Below are 7,447 nucleotides of genomic sequence, written 5' to 3'. Positions count from 1 at the left end.
CTCTCACATCTTTTGATTGCCTCTTTGATGGGTATAAATGGTATTTTACTTTCCCAGCTCACACATCTGGTAAGTGGCAGAGCTGAAAGTCTGGATACCATCCAGATTCCAGGCTTTCAACCACCAAGTTTAATGCCATATACCATCTAGACTCATTAATTTTTTAAAAAAAAAGGCAAAACAAAAAAATAGGGCCCTGAGACTAACCAGAAAAACAAAAAAATCTCAAATTCCACTTCATATTTTCTATTTGGCTTCGAACTCACCTCGTAAGTATTGCTGTGAAATAAAGTTGGTGGTGCCAATTTTGTAGAGGCTAGTAGTCATTTGCACTGCTCACCAATGACTTTTGGCTCTCCACCTTCTGGGCACCTGCAGGATTGACTTCCTGGTCACGTGACTAGTCCTGACCAAAGAGTGTACATGGAAGGAGTTTGTGCCATTTCTGGGTGGAGCATTTAATGCTAGTGAGAGAGGAGCCTGAGATATGTCTTTCTGATAGGACAAACAATAATGCCCGTGATCGTGTTTTCTCCATTGAGAAAACTATCAACCAAACCAAACTATCATTGTTGCATAATGTGAGCAAAACACAGATCTTTTTGATTTTAAGCCATTGAAATTTGGGGGTTAATAACTATCATAGCCTGCTGTAGTCTATCCTGACTGATGCAACTGGCCTCCTATATCCATAGTTTCACCAGTTGAGGATCAAATACTTTCTTTAAAAAAACTGCTTTGAGGGCTGGGGCTATAGCTCAGTGGCAGAGTGTTTGCCTAGTATGTGTGAGGCACAGGGTTTTACCCTTACACTGCATAAAATAAACAAACAAAATAAAGGCATGCTGTTCATTGACAATTACAAAAATAATTAAAAAAAAAACTGCATTTATGGGATGTGGTGATGGCTCAGTTGTAGAGCACTTGCCTAGCATATGTGAGGAACTGGGTTTGATTCTCAGTCTCACATTTAAAAAAAATAGATAAAACCAACAAATAAAATAAAGGTATTGTGTCCATATGTAAATAAAAATACTTTAAAAACTGCATTTATACTGAACATGTATAGAAATTTCTTCTTGTCATTATTTCCTAAACAATACAGTATAACAACTATTTTCATATAATTTACATTGTACTATGTTTATAAGTAATTTAGAGGTGATTCAAAATGTACCAAAAAATATGTATAGGTTATTCAAATATGTACTTTGTATAAAGTGAAGAACATTCATTGATTTGGGAATCCAGGAGAGGTCCTGAAACCAGTCCCTCTAGGATACCAAGGGACAATTGTACATACAGTATGATTGTTTTCTCATTGATTCAAACATTTTTCTGCCAAGCTGGTAAAGAGTAAAAGCTCAAGCCACATTCCTGAAGGTCCCAGTTTAATACATCTGGGATGGGGAACAGACCTGTGCACTGTCTGGTATGCCCAGCCAATTCTAATGGTCTAGCAAGGTTGAGATTCCTGCATGGCTACATCTTGTGATGGTAGATTAAAATATGGTGTCTACCCTTGAGGGATACCTAGACTGGGAGGACAAGCCCAGAGCCAGAAAAATTACACTACTAACACGGAAAATGACCTGAAATATGCAAAAGTAAGTAAGAATATATAAGCAATTGATGAAAACTAAAGTTATACATGTAATAGAAAGTAGATATGCTTCCTGGCAAATCCATTCGTCAACTCTGTGACCACAAGACCAGGTACCCAAGCTGTCAGCTTAACATGGAGACTATTATCTGTCACTATACTTTTCAGTTATGTAAAACAAAGCTTAGAAAAGCTCTAAAGATGTGGCCCAGATTCAAAATAGTTAGCAGAGAGCTAAATTGGACTCCAGATCCAGGCTTTTATCTATCTAGGGCCCAAGGACTTGGCTGATTTATTTACGGTCCCTGCTTCTCTTCCAGATTTCTTTCTTGTTTCCCCTTTTACCTTTAACCATGTATTCTGACCGCATTAAACTGCCTGTCACTGCAGGCTCATACCATTCCACTTACTGCACACTGCAGTGCTTTGGCTCCAGCTGTCCTGTCTGTCTGGCATGCCTTCCCTCAATCCTCTCCACCTTGTTTCTGAACCCCAGCCAGGTTATTGAATACTTGATTGGCTGGCCCCATCCTTGGTGCTATGACTGCCCCCAACAGCAATTCCTTTACTGGCTGACTTAGCATCTCCATCATTAGGTTGCAGTTGGGTCTCAGTTTCCTTTCTCTGAGTCATGTAACTAGCATTGGGGACACTGTGCTAAAGCACCAGCCATGACCCCGTGAATGCTTAACTCAGCTAAATCACATTCCTACAACCCACAAGACAGATCCTTTCAACAAGACCACACAGTGAAATATTTATGAAATGCCTTTGTTTTCTGGTAATTTTGTGACCACTGTACAATTCTCCACCTTTGTGAATCTCAGTTGTCAGAAGTAAAGTAGAACTAATGGGAGTAACTGCCTCATGGTTGTGAGAATTTATTAAGATGTAAACTTGAGTGCCTTGCCTGGTTCATAAGGGAGACATGAACTAAATCCCAACCACCTTGGTTGTTATGAGTATCTTCTTATTTCAACACTGCTATTATCTCTACTCAGCATACTCCCATAGATGTCATCATTAATATTATCACTCATACTTCCAACCATGTCTAAGTGACTGTGCTAAACATTCCTTCCTAGAATGCATAGTATCCTCAGAATCCTCAAAATGTATTCTTCACAGTCTTGTAATGTTTGGGTGTCCCAATCATAAATTATCTCCCTGGTACCTCCAGGAATCTCTCCAGTGCATTTTTGGGAAGTCTGTAGCTGCCAGACAGTTCCATTCAGACTATCTGGATATGGCTAAGAAAACATAGGTTCTCTTTAGCCTCCCACTTTCACTGACATTCTTCTCACTATGGGTGTTTCCAATTCATTTATGGTCAGCCCAGGCCACTGTGGAGATGGCCCCTATGTCTCCCTATGGAAGGATCAGGATGGCAGTCAAACAGGCCTGTGGGCTTCTGAAATCATTGATAACTCTAAAAGGAATAATACCTGCACAAAGCTTATTTTTTTTCTTACTAGAAGAAACTCTAATAATGGGGATTTTAGTTGGGAATAATAATGCCCTCAGAGTGATCTAATCTTGTCCCCCTTCCCTCCTCATCTTTCACATATCTGAAGCACAGTAGGCAAAATTGGGGTTTTGGTGAGCATTTCCAGTTGAGATTGCCTGTTGAATGAGTCTGGGCTATTATAAAATGACAAGAAAACAGATCCTTTCCTCACTACCCAAATGTCATCAGAACAGGAAACCTTTGAGGGAAAACAAAGCTTAAGCTACAGAATAAAGAAAAAATGGAATATTGACTTTTCTGATTGGAAAGATTCTGAAGACCCAAGCTTTGAGTGGTGTTTGCTGAGACCCCACACTGAGATGAACACCCAGAGGGCATGTGAAAAATAAAGGAGAGACCCATTTGTAGGAAGAAAAGAAAACAGCAGGTATGTTAACATTGTTGGTATGAGAAGAGACCAGAAATCAATGAAGAGATAAAGAGGTGGCCCAAGAGGCAACTTGCCTCCAGGAAGGTCAATGACCAAAGTGAGAAGGCCTCAGATTGGGAATTTTTCCCAGAGGGATGGAGTGAGAAAAAGCTTTTTTGTTTTGTTTTGTTTTGTTTCAGAACCTTGTTGACACACAATGGCTTAAATAAATGTTTATTCCCATCTCATCTGACTCATTTTGCTGGAACAATGAGCTTACATTCCACAGCCTGGACTGACCCTCCTGTACCTCACTACTGATAAAGCATAAAGGGTATGATTAGTGCTTTTTGCATGAAGAAGGACCATGAAATTAGCTGGCTTCTCTTTTGTGTAGCTTCTGACAGCAATATATAGCAATTTATCTTGTATTCTTGTGTCAGCCATTTCTAGGGGCAAAAAAAGTTTGGGAGGCATGATCGAGGAACATTTTTCACAATTTAGCAATATGTAAGCAACAGCCTTTCAAAGTAAAAAAAAAAAAGGAAGAACGAATTCCACAGTTACAAGTAAGGAAAGAGGACATTAGATGGGTGCAGTAGTGCGGGCCTGTGATTTCAACTACTCAGAAAGCTGAGGCAGCAGGATCGAAAGTTTGAGACCAATCTAAGCAATTTAATGAGACCCTGTCCCAAAATAAAATAAAAAAGGCTAGAGAGGTAGCCCAGTGGTAGAATGTCCCCGAGTTCAATCTGAGTACAAAAAAAAAAAAAAAAAAAAGATGGCATTAGGATGAACACTGTGGTAAAGAATTGAAATTAGTAGTATCATTATAAACTAAAGCTTTTTAATGAAAGGAAAAAGAAAACAAATAAAAAGAGATGTATGTGTATGCATGCATTTATAGACATAACATAGTTCCAAATTCTGAACACTAAGAGGACTTAGAACTCTTGTTCCATAGAAATGAGCAGGACAGATCTCCACCCAGATCTGGATTCTAAATACTATTCTCCAATAATACAGACTTGAAGAAATTGTTGCTCCCAGAAATGGAGCAGGAAAAATGTAAAATAATCCTGGAACACCTTGTGGTGTCAGAAAATAGAGAGATACTTAATAAGGAATAGGGGCTTAATTTTTTTTTAAATGGTAAATTATAATTACATATATCAGGATGATTCCTTGTAACATATATGTAATGATTGCAGCATAAATTGGTTGATTTGATAGGGACTTATTGAAAAGATACAGAAACCAATATGAAAGAGTTTCCAATAGCCAAAGTTGGAACATTTTGAGAAACTAACTATAGTATTGGACTATAAGTCATAGAATTAAATAGATAACCATAAGTCCATATGAATAGAAAAAAATAAGAAAGAAAAGAATAGAGAGAGTTGTTTCCTTAAAGATAATTACAGTTTATAAATAAAGAAAGGATAAGTGAAATAAAAATAAAATAACCTTTAGGAAACCATAATAATAAGTGTTATGGGTAAGATCTATGAATGGATGCCAAAAATGTAAGTGAGCAAAAACATTTTTTTCCTCTAGTATGGGAATTTAATCTAGGGCCTCATGCATGACACACCAGTATTCTACCACTGAGCCACATCCCCTAAATAAGTAAAAATTGAGAGAGAAATAAGATATTTACAAGGTATGTTTCCCAAGATATTTATTAATCACAAAGGCAGAAATAGTAAGTTTATAATAAGAAATCCAAGAAGCATCACAAGATTGAAATTAATATCACTCTAACCAGTCATGTTGATGTATCCCCCTTCCCACCAAATAATCCCATAAGGACCTTTCACCTCTGTGGCATCTCCCAACCAAATCATAAGTAAACACCAAACCCAAGAGGAGAGACCTTGTGCAAAACATCTGACTAGCATCTTTTAAAAGGATCATGGTCATAAAAGACTAGAGAGACTGAGGCACTGCCATAGACTTGAAGAGACTAAGGAGTCATTATGACTAAATGCAACACAAGATCCCAGTCAGAAACAAGACCTTAAAGGAAAATTGGTGAAATTCAAATAAAGTCTATAGATTAGTTGATAGTTTTATAACCAGGATTTTGTCTTTGTTTTGATAGTTGTACTATAATTATTTATTTATGTATTTGTATTGAGGATTGAAGCCAGGAGGATTGTATTGCTTGGCCACTGAGGGAAAACCCTATCCCTTTTTATTTTATTTATTTATTTATTTGAGACAAGGTCTTGCTAAGTTTCTTAGGGCCTTGCTTACTTGCTGAGGCTAGCCTCAAGCTTGATATCCACCTGCCTTACCCCCTTGAGTTTCTGGGATTACAGGAATTCACCCTTGTGCCCAGCCTAGTTAATCTTTTTAAGAGTTAATATGAGTGGAAACGGGGTGAAGGGACTGCAGGAATATTCTGTGATTTTGTAGAGGGCGAAAAATACTTTAAACAACACCAATACAAAACCCTTGGTTAATAATGATAGAATTGAGAAGTGAGCTTCACACCAGCATTTTAGGTTAGGTGTGTGTGAGGGCATGTGACATAGTTCACATCAGTGGGCAAGTAAATCTCTCTCCTGCTCTTTTTCCCTGGCAAAACCTGATGTGAGGGCAGGAGACCAAATCAGAGGGTGTTTCTCAGCATAGCTAGATCATCAGAAGAGAGAGGTGCAAAGAGAAGTCCAGAGCAGACTTTGAAATTAGGGAGTTTAAAAGAAACAAATTGTTCTGATAAGGGAAACAGTGGAGGAGAATATTGGGGAAGGGCAGGGAATATAAAAGTTGGAAAGGGACAGAAGTTCAGGGAGCTTTGAAAAAAGATTCCTAGCATTCACAACTTATACAAGTTGTTTGCATTAAAAACTCCTTCCATATCCCCAGACCTTTGTAAAGTCTGCTGCACATACAAGCTTGGTGTCTGTATCCATGGGTCTCTATGTCTATTAATTTGTATATGTTTGTGTATGTCTAACTATGTCAGTGTCTATAAGTATGTTTGTCTATATTTTTATGTTTTTTTTTTGTTCTGTGAGGCAGTCCATATCTCTGTGTGTACATTTGTTTGTCTTTATTTCTATTTATTTGAGTCCATCCATAAGAGTGCATCTCTGTGTGTATATTTTTGAGCCTGTATGTCTTCTTTTTGTGTGTATGTGTGTGTATTGGAAATCTCAGCAAAGGACTGATTTCTTGTGACAATGGATTTACATACAAAGTCACAGGACTCAGAGGACCAACAAGACATCAGCCAAGACAGAAGGAAATTGAGCCCTAGGTATCATAAGAATGTAAGGTCTTAGGAATTCAATGACATCTTTGCATAGGCATTGGAATTTCCCCCAGGCACTTGGAATGCTGGTGGGGGTGGAGTTTCATGTCAGTAATAGCTAGAGACTTCAGAGGGCAGGATGACCCTACTCCAAGTCAGCTTACTCTGTATTATCTCCATTTCACAGGTAGGGAAACTGAGTCTCACAACAGCACTTTGATGAGACTGAAGAGAAACAGCCAGCTGATGAGCCAGCAGAGGCCTCTGGGTGAATTGAACACAGTGAACTGCAGTGAGGAAAATCAGCATCCGATCTATTTTCTTTCAGTCTTTCTGATAATAAAGTCTCTTGGGCATAGTCCATCTGCAACACCTCTCTCTTACTGCTAGTGTTTCTTTTTTATCAGTCAACACATGCTAGGAGCATCACAATCTCAGGATACAACCAAACATATTCTTCCATAAATGTGCAAAATGACTGCTCTGCAGATATGTGATGTTACAATCATAGCACACCCTGTCCCACCCCTCCAAAAAAAGAACAAGTCTGGTTGGATTCTTAGATAACTTGGCTGTCTTATCTACATAAACTTAATGACAGGGCAGATACTATTTTTTTTCCATTTAGGAGACATTTTAATTTTGATAATAATTTTGGGAATAAAACATGAATCATTCAATTCACTAAAAACCATTTAACATCTG

At 38.1% G+C, this 7,447-nt stretch overlaps 1 long non-coding RNA gene across 1 annotated transcript; it reads left to right on the top strand.

Moving 5' to 3' along the window:
* Positions 1 to 3,576: 3,576 nt before the first annotated feature.
* On the top strand, positions 3,577 to 7,112 carry LOC144369566 (uncharacterized). The gene is made up of 2 exons (XR_013429351.1): positions 3,577 to 3,814; positions 6,930 to 7,112. It is a non-coding gene; the product is annotated as an uncharacterized LOC144369566 (long non-coding RNA).
* The last annotated feature ends 335 nt before the right edge of the window (positions 7,113 to 7,447 follow it).

This window comes from Ictidomys tridecemlineatus, chromosome 12 (genome assembly GCF_052094955.1).
Source record: "Ictidomys tridecemlineatus isolate mIctTri1 chromosome 12, mIctTri1.hap1, whole genome shotgun sequence".
NCBI classification, from domain to species: domain Eukaryota; kingdom Metazoa; phylum Chordata; class Mammalia; order Rodentia; family Sciuridae; genus Ictidomys; species Ictidomys tridecemlineatus.
This window is presented reverse-complemented; position numbering and strand designations above follow the sequence as displayed.